Genomic DNA, 12037 nt, shown 5'->3' with positions numbered 1-12037 from the left:
GCCCAAAGTTACACTGGTAGGCTTTTTTCTATATCTGTATGCTTTGATTTAAAATTTAAAAAAGGAAGCTGGCGTGCTACAAAATCCAGCCAGATTCATCTTTTATTTCAGTAGAACTGGAGCAATCTTTTTCTGTGTTGATTCTATCATTTTGAAACACTAATTATTATTGAGTGATTTGTAGAATCATAGGATTTCTCTTTATTGCTTCTTGTCCTACCCTCAAGTGCTTTGGAGAATAAGTCAACCCCATTTCTGTGAGAGCCCCTCAAGTACTGGAAGACGGCTATCATGCCCTCCCTAATCTTTCCTTATAGATTATATTTTCCCTCCTTTTGATTTCTGTAATAAGCAACCTCCATTTTTTTGACAAGGTTGTGGCACAGAGTTAATGTGTCCTTGTGTTTGTGGGTGTGAATCTTCAAGCCTCTGTTAATCTTCAGGCTTACTTTCATTTATTCCATGCATATTCTAATGTCAGCAATATGCCATTTGCACATGTAGATACTGTCTTTACAATTTTAGAAAAAATGAAATACGTCTATTCATTATTTACTTTTAAAGAATTGCATTTTCAGATTTTAAAATAAAGTTTTAGAAACTTTATTAAGTTTGATATCTTAGTTTTGTTCTGTTTATTTCAGCCTTTTGCACAAATAAGGAAAAGATAGAAAAGGTTTCCTGAAGAAGAGGACATTCAATTAAAGAAGAACATTCATCCAGAGGTGTGGTATTAAGATACCATCTTAATCTTTGAAATACCATAATAAAAAAGTCAAATGGGTTACATACACATAGAGGAAACAGAATGTCTGTGCTAGAAAAATGATGTTGCTCCAGATGTTGTTGAAGGACTTTTCCAAAGCATTCCCTCCTCACTATTTACCTTCTTCTCTGTTGCTGTTACATCTTAATTTTTATTGTTGTAAACTTGTTACTGAGGTCTTAAATTTTCCTTGAACCAACCATGAGACTGTCAGAAATCGGTTTCCCACATGCCTGGCTATCAGTAATGTTTTTCTTTGTCTGACTATTTGATCTAAAAATCAAAAAGACTCTTCTGCTATGCAGCTACCTAATTTATGTGATATAGAATCAGGGTTTTTGCCTGTGATTACCAGAAAGATCAAGATTTACACTCAGAACCCTAGTATAAGATTAATAATATTTTAAATTGAATAGGTTTTACAACAATATAATAAAGAACATTAGGCACCAGGATATAGGGGGTGGGGTGGGAAGAATACAGTTTCTGCATTTTATTCACTCAGAAAGTGTAAATCAAGTTTACAAATTTCACAAGAAACCCAGGTGATGTTGGCTCTCTTCTTAACTGCTTCAAAATTTTTGCTGCCTCTCTTTGATTTTTTTTATAGAGAAGATTAAAAATCTATAAATCTGAGCTCTAAACTATAAAAGTGTTGAAAAGTGGCAGGAAAATTTTTTCCCCATTAGCTGGTATTAAACAGAACAACATTTAAAGTATCTTGAGTCTTCCTCCTATAAGGAGTAATAGGAATTTAAAACTGATGTAATTAGTGGGGGGAAAAGAATAACATAGCAAACTATCCATGCATGTAAGAAAGAAAGAAAGAAAGAAAGATAGATAGATAGATAGATAGATAGATAGATAGATAGATAGATAAATTTAAGTTAGCATAAAAATATAAAACCTGTTGGAACTATGTTAACTAAACTTAAAAAACATAGTTATAAAATTTGTCCTATTTATTTACATCCTTGTTTATGTACACATGAGAATAAGAAAAAAATAAGAAGGAGGAAGTAAATAACATTATGCCATACAATATTAGAATAGGGTGGTGGAATGTAGAATTTCTTAGCAAACAATTTCAATACAATAGTCTTCTTGAAATGGGAAGTGTCAAGTCACTAAAATATATTTTTACATTTTTTACATTGGTTGTTACATTGGTTATGCGCTAATTTGAAGTGAGTCTATTGCTGTTACTGTTTTGCTGGGCTTCTGATTTGATTGGGCAGGCATTCTTCAAAAAGCATGCTTAACTCTTGCAATGCTGTTTTAATTACTTCGGTCATTTTTTTAGTAGGTAGAATTTGGTATGATTTACCATCCTATCTGCTTGTTGCCCTAGTCAAAAACTGAGGAAGCAAGGGATTTGTTTCAAGTTTATTTTACTCAGAATTGTAAAGTACTATAGCATATATTGTCAGCCTTCTGAGATAATACAGGTCAGTAAACAACAAAGCAAAGATTTCAAGAATGCTGTTTTGCTATTGTAAGGTATAATAACACCTTAAAAATCTCCCAAAATATCTGTGCCCCTCTTACACCAAACACAGAATGAAGGTTTGTTTACAATGAGTTTCTTCTCATGTCTTCCATTTTTCCAGGACTGAGTTGTCGTTCACTTTCTTTTAATGTTTATGCATTCTTTGATCACTGTACTCCTCTACACAAATATTGGGAGTTTACTTAGCATATTGAGAGCTTTTGGACTATGTTAATGCTGGCAAGACATTGTGCATCCCATTGGGTGGGACCTTTTTTTAGAGATGCTTTTTGTTGTTATGTTGATTTTGTTGTCTGGACTGCTATTGCATTATCTCATTTTTATTTATGCTGAAATTTAAAAGAATTATAAAGACCTGATTCTTCACCCAAGCCTTTGGCAGGGGAGAGTGACATCCCTCATTCCATCATACATGCCATTTTTTGTCTTTATCTTTCATCTTTCATTGATCTCATTGTAATATTTTTGCTTGGTTGTGTTGTGTGCCCAGAGTTGTTGAGAGTTGGGCAGCCATACAAATAATAATAAAAATATCAGCCCAGACTTAACAATTGCCTATAAGAAAAACAACAAAACGTTTAGATAGTGGACCTTGCAGTACCTGGAGACAGCTGAACAGAAGAGAAGGAACTGGGAAAAATAAAATAAAATGCAAAGACCTACAAATAGAAGTAAAATAACTGTGGCACAAGAAAGCAAACATAGCAACAACAGTAATAGGCACTTTGGGTGTAGTTTCAGAACATCTGAAGCACCGCTTGAACACGGTTGGCACTGACAAAATCACCATCAGTCAATTGCAAAAGGCAGCTTTACTTAGAAGACTTTATATCCTGTGATGATACCTTTAAAACAGTGGTGGCGAACCTTTCAGAGACCGAGTGCCCAAACTGCAACCCAAAACCCACTTATTTATCGCTGGGTGCCAGGTGGGCGTGGCCCACTGGGTGGGTGTGGCTGTGGTGATCATGGAAGATTGGGTGGGTGTGGCCAAGGTGAGTGTGGTCACCTCAATGGAGGGGAGGGACACCTGTGGGGGGTGGGCAGGGTTGGGGGAGCTCCAAGAGGTCTCTGGCAGGTGGGGTTGTAGGCAGGACACTCATCCTGTGAGGTAAGGCAAGGCAGGGTGGGGGTGCCATTACTATGGGTTAAGGCAGGGGCCAGGTCAGCTGCTGCCTGACACCATCGCCCCCCGCACACAGAGGCCAGCGAGCACAAGGGGGGCCGGTGGTGTCCGTCAGCAGCCATAGCCTGCTGGCTCCTCGACCGGTGCACTTGGGCTCTGCAGCCCACTGCCAGCAGTTCAAAGAAGCCACCTCTGAGCTGGATGGCCAGTCGACAGCTGAGGAGGTGATGCAGACCATGCGAGGCCAGGAGGGGGGGATGGGGGGGAGGAAACCAGCCGTGCCGGGATGCCACGTGTAACCTCGGTGAATTAGCAGGCAGCTGGTTGAAGAGGGACAGTTGCCACTTTGGGGTTTGGCGTGGGTGCCCACAGAGAGGGCACTGAGTGCCGCCTCTGGCACCTGAGTCATAGGTTCACCACTACTGCCTTTAAAACAAACAACATCTGCCTCTCCCAGGTCCTTGGGAAGGACTTGATAGGTGGATAAAAATGCCAAAACCAGTCTATAAATAATTGGCTGACTGATCAACCATAATAATAAACTAGCAGACAAAGCAGGTATCAACAAGACTTGGCAATGGCTAAGAGCAGGAAAGTTGAAGAAAGAGATAGGTCTAATTCTATCTGTACATGACTAAGTCTTTTATTGCACTGCTAAACCACGACAGATGGCCCTCAAGGGGTATTGGTAAAACTCCACTTTTCCCCACAAAACAGTGTAACCCAGCCCCACCAGCTGGATCTACTAGTCACCAGAACCAAGCCCCCCAAACAGGAAGAAAGTCAAGTCCACAAACCAGGTGCGGAGTTTGCAAAACAAGGTCTGTATGCCACAATCCAGAGTCAGAATCCACAAAGCAAGGTATGCAAATCCAAAGGCTGAAATATAAGAAGTCCACGAATTGAGTTTTCCAAAAGTCAGGGGAAGGTATTGTCGGGAAGGTTGTTCCTGACAAACGCACTGTACTCCGACCTCTGGTTAAATTACCTTGAACTACATGTTCCTTGTGAGGAGGCTGGGGCAGCTTCCTCGTGAGCAGCCTCACGGACCTCCTCTGAGCTTCCCTTTACTCTCCGTGCCTGCGGATTGGGTGGGGGTGGCAGCTATTCCTTGTCAGAGGGGATCTGTTGTCTCTCATTGCAGCTGCCCGTCTGCAGCTGATCCTCCCCTGCGTTTGTGAAGGTAGGTGGCTCCCCATCCAGTTGATCACTTCCCCCAGTGCCAGAGGGGCCTGGGACAGTATTGTCCTCAGCCCCTGGACTCTAGACATTGCAGGGGAGGCATGCCACTCCCATCGGATGATCCCGGTTCCAACTCATCTTCCTCCTCCAAACCGGGATCCGAAAGGACCGTGATAAGCCTTAAAAACAAATGCAAAGCCAGAATTGAGAAGACAGCAAATGTTGCCTCTGCAGAGAAGTTGAAACAATGGACTACTTAGTTTGCTGTGCAAAATGATAACACAGACAGACTACAAACAACGGCATGACAAAGTAGCAACAACGATGCATTGGAATATTTGCAAGAAATACCATTTGCCTGGAAGCTGGAACTAATGAGACCACAAAATAAAAAGTGAAACTAAAATGCCCTGGGATTTTAGAATTCAAACAGACATATCTGCCAGACAGAATCCCAGACTTTATTGGAAAAAAAAAAGACAAAAAATTCTGGATGGTGGATGTGGCAGTATCTGGAGAGAGCATAACAGAAGAGAACGGACCTGAGAAAATCACAAAATAGAAAGACCTGCAAACAGAAGTAGAATGGTTGTGGCAGAAGAAAGCAAAGATAGTACTAATTGTAACAGGTGCCTTAGGTGCGATTCCAAAACATCTGGAGCACCACTTGAACACCCTCCACATTGACGAAATCACCATCAATCACAAAAAGCAGCTTTACTTGGAAGAGCTTACATACTACAACAATACCTTTAACACCATCAAGCACCAAAAACTGACTCTCCCAGGTCCTTGTGGAGAACTCTGTAAGTAGATAAAAATGCCAAATCCAGTCTAAACGTGTGGCTGACTGTGGAATCAACCATAATTGTATTCTAAATTGTGAACTGGGCAGAGTCGCTCTGGAGTTGGACAGTGCCAAAATAAAATAAATAGCAATATTTTTGTTCTCACCGTTGGCCCTCAGCATCTGTTTATACTGAAAATCTGGTAGCGGGAAGAAACTTAGGATAGTAATTAGGAAAAACTCCTATTTTAGCCCACTTCAAACAAGCACATTTTTTTTTAAAAAAAAGGTTCCTGTGCAGAAAAAGCATCATGGGACCTGACATGGCTTTTGCTCTAGGGCTGTGTAGTAGGAATTCAAAGTTGATACTATTAATTTGTATAAATTTTAAATTGCTAACAAAGTATTAAGGGAGACTGATATGCATTTCAAACTTATTAGTTTTCATCAGTCAGCCATACCCTTCTGAGATTCGAACCTGGGCTGATTACACATTAGGCAGTTGTTTTCACCTCTAAGCCACAGGATCTCTCTCACTTTGTTAGCTGAGAAGTAAGGGTATGTCAAATGCTTGTTAACTATTTTTAGATTACCTTGTTTGTAATGTGTATATGTGTTGAAAGGTACTCATATGCATTAACTGCTTACGTCAACCTACATGCTTTGTCAATTATACAACTCTTACCAGATTTGAAAGACCTCTTTTCTCATCTCTCTTGCCTGGGTGTAAACTGCCTGGGGTTTCACAAACCCTAATAATGTAGTTATAACAACTTGAAGACTTAAGTTAGAGGTACCTTACTCAGTTCATCATGATGGCCTGAAATGTCTTGTTGTATTTTTTCCATGTTACAAATGATCATTGAAGGATTATCTCCTCTTTAGTAGGATATGTTTTCATAACCATTTATCTAGAAACAAATTGGTCTGTCGGGCCTTTCAACGGGATAGGATTCCACTGTCTAAAGAAGTGGGCTGTGAATTAGTATTCCTGGGAAAGGATTATGTTTGAGAGTAACAGCCAATCAATAGATTCTGGAGCAACAGGAAGAATTTCTCCTTGCATATCTAGGAAGTAGATTTATTGTCCTTCAGCACCTATGCTCAGCTGGAAGAAATGTAATGCTGTTGGCAGCCAATCACCAGATGCCAGCCCATTGGCTGCATTCAGAATTCGTTTGACTCTTGAGTGCCCATCCCAATTCTGATGTCACTCAGCATTTAGCACAGGGGTGTCAAACTGCTGGCCCGTGGGCCGGACATGTCACGTGGAAGCTGTGCCCACCCCGATAACATTGTGCGACGTCATGTGATGTCGTGAGTTTGACATGTCTGATTTAGCAGAACAGAAAGAGTTACATTTAGGAAAATGGTTATTTCTCCAAAAGTAGCCACTTCGATATGTCCCCTTCAATGAGTTCAGGGTTTTCTTCAGGTAGCACATAGCACAACAAATCCTTCTATCATGCAGTCTTTAAGAATTTGTGGCCGACCTTCAAGAACTATCAGTAACAGTAACAGCTGGTGTCACAGCTGGGAGACAGGGGAAGATGCCAAGGGGGTGGACATCAAAAGACTACTGACTATCAAACAAAAATCATATAGGAGGTGGAGTGAGAGTTAGCTTACCAATAAATATGCATACAGGGATTCTGGAATTGTAGAGTGTCAGGAAATTTAAAAGTCCAGCTGAGTTGAGAGGAGAAAAAGAAAGTTGTAGAACAATAAAACAGCTTGTCAACATATTCAAAGTAAAAGAGAGGAAAAAGAAACGCTAAGAAGGGGAATTGAGTAACAAACAACAAAAAAGATATTGACACAAGATTTAAACAAGCCTTAAACTCTTCTTTTATTTGTATTATTGGTTTGGATAAAATAATGAAAAATTGGGATGAAATAAAATTGCAAGGAAAGTAAATGCCCAGCTTATTTATAAAACTAAAGATAAAAATATTATAAATGGTGACATACGGAAAGGCTTTTTGAGAAAGATGAATGTGTACTTTTTGCAGTCATAGAATAATCACTCCAAAAAAACATTCAGATGCAATGATTGTAGTAGTAATAGTCTCTGGGAGTCCTAATTGGCACAATTACAATATTTTTCATGGTTTTCTAAGGTTGTTTGCAGTGTTCGTTAGTGCCTTTTCACAGAAGTTGTATTAGGTTTGAGTTCTGTCATAATTTTGTGGGAGAAAAGATTTATCTTCTTGTAGGGTTGCTCAATACAGCACATCTGCTTTTACGGTATTTTAAGTGTTTGAAAGGATGATATGATGATGATGTTGGAAGGGACCTTGGAGTCATTTGAAAAACATTGAAGGAAAATGTGATAACAACTTGACATGGGCATGGCTTAAGATGGGAACCATCAAGAAAGAAATGGAAGGCTTAATACTGGCTGCTCAAGAACAAGCACTACAAACTAATGCCATGAAAGCGAAGATACAAAAATCTACTGACAATCCAAATTGCTGACTTTGCAATGACAAAGTTGAAACTATTTTACATTTAATATGTGAGTGCAGCAAAATCGCGCAAACTGATTACAAAGCTAGACATGACCGAGTTACTAAATTAATCCACTGGGCATTGTGTAAAAAATACGACTTGCCTGTGTCTGAAAAGTCATGGGAACATAGGGTGGAAAAAGTTGTCGAGAATGAGGGTGAAGATCTTGTGGGACTTCAAAATACAGACAGATTGCCATTTGGAACACAACACGCCAGATATTGCAGTTGTAGAGAACCAAAGCGTACAGTTGATTGATATCGCTGTAGCAGGAGATGCCAGAGTCGAAGACAAAGAACTGGAAAAAATTATGAAATAACGTGACCTGGCCATCGAAACTGCGTGATTATGGACGAAATGTGTAACAGTGATACCCATTGTCATTGGGGCACTGGGAACTATGTCCAGAAACTGCAAAATACATCAAGAAATTGCAGCTCCCTGCAATAACTCCAGCAAAGCTACAAAAAACTGCGCTACTCGGAACATTTTACATTTTAAGGAGATACCTGGTTGATACCTAGGATGCTGGCAGCAACCCATGTCAACCATTAGTGCCAGTCAATTTGAATGTTCAGTTGACTGAGGTTCACGTTTAATGAATAAAAGTTTAATAATGATGATGATGGTGATGGAAGGGACCTTGAAGGTCATCTAGTCCAACCCCCTGCTCAGGCAGGAAACCCTATACCATTACAGACAAATGGCTGTCCAGTCTCTTAAAAACTTACAGTGTTGGAGCATTCACCGCTTCTGGATAAATGTGTCTTTCCTAATTAAAGAGCTTCTCCCCCAAATTTTCATATACACATAATAAGTTTATATTAATTTATATAATTTACTTCAGAGGAAGCTTTCACCAGATTTAAGGAATTCATAACGGTGCTTGGAATTAATATCTCAAATCTTAGCTATTGCAGCTACAATATTACCAGCAGTACAATCAAAACAGGAAAGTTATAGTGCTTTTAAGATAAATCCTTTAATTTTAATAGGTTAAGTACCGAATGGAGTTGAATACAATTGCTGCCATATTAGTATAAAATCTTGGCTGGTTTCATATAGTGAAAATTCTTGTTAGCAAAGATATGCTTTGTAAGCCATAATAACAGTAATCAAATCAAAATTTATTATGGTCATACACCTGCATAGATAACAATAATCCCCTGAAGTTTGGCTTCCCAAGCTGTCATAGTTTAAAATGTTTTTAATTAACATAATTATTGAAAGTGGTATATCTATTTTTTTACAGCCCTAACCTAAATGAAATAGTTTTATTCAAAGAATTAGTTAGCCAATTGATTTATTATTTTAGATAGATACAATACCACAGAGAATTGCAGCCCTAAGGTCTATCTTATAAAATCCATGTTTATTTGTGAATTAACACTTGATCAACACCAATTAAATGCTGCATCCAGATCCAAACTAATGTAGCTTGGGTGTGACTCTTACTTCAAAACTCAAGAAGGTTTTTTTTCTATTTTATGTGATGTGTGTATAGAACAATTAATACAGAAACTCAGCTGCTTTTCTCCTTAAATAAAAATGGGCCTTTTCTGTAGTAATTCACTACTCCCAAATATTTCTTTTTTAAATAATGCACGTTGATTTCAAGGTGCTGAAGTAGTATAAATAGCAAATTATGTCAGAATCTATTAAATCAAAGGAAATGGCTTGCCACTTATTTTTTCCTTTCCCCACCTCCTTTGGCTGAGCTATTCAAGCAGTGATAATTTGAACTGGAGAAGAAGAACTGTCTAGTAACCTGATTATATTCAGCTGGAACTTTACTGAGAGCTGCCTACGTGGGTGTGCCTGGCTGAGGAATTCTGGGAGTTGAAGTCCACAAGTCATAAAAGGGCCAGGTTTGAAGACCCCTGAGTCGTCCCTGTGGCCTGGTGTAGCTCTTTGCTTTTTTCTGAAGCAGCAGCTGCCGCTGCCCCTATGAAATTGACACTCAGGATGGTCAGTAATTAACTCTTGGTTTCAAAGGTATTTTACCTTAGATTGGAATGAAAGAATGGAGCCTGGAGAGAGAAGGAAGGATAGATACCAGGCTGAAATCAGACAGATTTAGAGTATGGCCTGGCAGTTAACAACCATGACTTAATCAGGATGGAACCTAGCATCGGATGCAATGAGTTATTTTGTGTTAACCATCCGAACATCTTTTTTCAGTCTAGCTCTCAATTTACTGTCTTTCACATCCCATTTGTGATTATGTATGCAAATCTGGTGAAAGCAGCAAGATAATGTCTTTGAGCCTATTTAGGTGGCCTCTTGCATGATGAAACTGACTATATTGAGTTGGAACCATTAGCACATCTGTTTTTAAAATTTATTATTTATATCTCACTTTTGAGCATCAATACTATGAAATGCCTTGCAAGTAATATATAATGGAACTTATAAATACCTGGAATCTCTTAGATTTATAAATTTGGTAAAAAAAAGAAGTTTAAGCAAAAGGAAAGAGCATACATGCATATTCTGCTCTTAGATATTTAAAAACGCTGAAGATAGCTAGGAACAATAGATTAATTGCTTTTAGATTTTGTTCAGTGTCATTTTCTGAACTCATGCTAACTCTCCCTCCTGCTTCTGAGACTTTTGGAGACTGAAGGTTTGTTTGGGTTGAGACATCTTCTCCATTTTCAAACGTTAACTTTGAGGTAGAGCAGGGGTGTCAAACTGCTGGCCCAACGGCCAGATGCGTCACGCCAAAACCGCACCCTCATTGCCGACAATGGGAAAAAAGTTGCGATACGTCACGTCACGTGACGTCACGAGTTTGACACCCATGTGGTAGAGGCTCATTGCTCAATTACAGTGCATAAATGCTATTTCAAGTAATCAAAGGCCTTTGTGACGAATAAAGCAGTGTATGAGGACTAAGTCTTAAATTATTGTTCTAAAATAAAGCATTTAAGAGGTTTTCAACTTTTCCATTTTTTTTCCTGATCTCTGTTCCAGTACAGTACAAACTTTTTTTACAAATGAAGGCGCATATATACATGTCCCAGGATATTGTTGTAGGATCCAATCTGGGTTGGGCACTGGGAGCCGGAGGTTTTGTCCTCAGAGCTTTCGGACTGGCGCTGGAGCAAAACAAAATCCTCTGGTCCCGGTGATCGACCCAGATTGGATCCTGCAAACTTTTTTAGCCTGGGTGAAAGCTGGGTGATTTTGGTCATTCCCTCTCTCTCAGCCCAACTCACCTCACTGGTTGTTGTTGTGGGGAAAATAGGAGGAGGAAGATACATTGGATATGTTCGTGCTTTGATGTGTAAAAGTAATAAAGGTGGGATAGAATAAATCACTTATTTTCTTTGTGTTCAAGCTGATTGGATTTATTAGCAATACATAGAAAAAGCAGGAGCTCTACATTCAACTGCCGTATTTTTCTTAGCCATAGTATGGAAGTGGTATGCCATTACCACCTTCTCTAGGATGTCTTTCCAATTTTTCAGTCTATTTTGCAGGTGTGATATTTCCCAGTCTCCTATCCCAGTACTAACCAGGCTTAGTCTTGGCTAACTTTTAGGCCCAGCCAAGCTTTTCAAATTGCTGCCACCTGCTGGTGGACTCTAAAGAGATATATTTTTATTGTATGCACATTTAATTGCTCTTTGAAGTTTCTGGCTTAGATGACTAGAGCTGGAACATTTACTATTTTTCATTAAATCAGAAGGAATTCAGTAGTACCTTTTCTAAATAACCAATTTTACTAAAATGCATAAGGTTTTATGAGCTACAGCTCATAAACTACATATACGGTGGATAAACATTCACCTATTTTCTAGAAAAACTACAGGCAGCATAGTGGAAAAATGGATGCTTGTTGAAGCCCACCAAAAAATTTAACAAAATCAAAAATATCTTAAACTTATCAGGATTGATTCCAACCTTTATTCTAATTAGCATTCTGAGGAGATAGTGGAGTTCAATGTGTGTAAGTAGCATGTGTCCCTTCACTGTCTTATTAAAGTTAAGATATATAAAAAGCTTTCATTGATGAACAAACAAAATCAGGTTTACTTTTAAAAAATTCTTGTTGAGAAACTTTATGAACAAAGCCTGCAAGCAACTACGTTTTTTATAAAGATCTGCCCTTCAAACTTCAACTAATGTATTAATTAAACTTGCATATTA

General features: G+C 38.8%; 1 protein-coding gene across 4 annotated transcripts in view; it reads left to right on the top strand.

Moving 5' to 3' along the window:
* The window catches only part of CXXC5 (CXXC finger protein 5), a 110099-nt gene that overhangs the window by 59867 nt on the left and 38195 nt on the right, over positions 1–12037 (top strand). The window contains exon 2 of one of the 4 annotated variants that reach the window (XM_083358346.1): positions 645–725. The exons of the other annotated variants lie outside the window; for them this stretch is intronic. The gene's annotated coding sequence lies outside the window, so the exon portion shown is untranslated. The remainder of the gene's footprint in view (positions 1–644; positions 726–12037) is intronic. 4 annotated transcript variants of the gene reach the window in all.

This window comes from Vipera ursinii (assembly GCF_947247035.1).
Source record: "Vipera ursinii genome assembly, chromosome: 3".
NCBI classification, from domain to species: Eukaryota; Metazoa; Chordata; class Lepidosauria; order Squamata; family Viperidae; genus Vipera; species Vipera ursinii.
The sequence above is the reverse complement of the archived record's forward strand: the minus strand, read 5'-3'. Positions and strand labels throughout refer to the sequence as shown.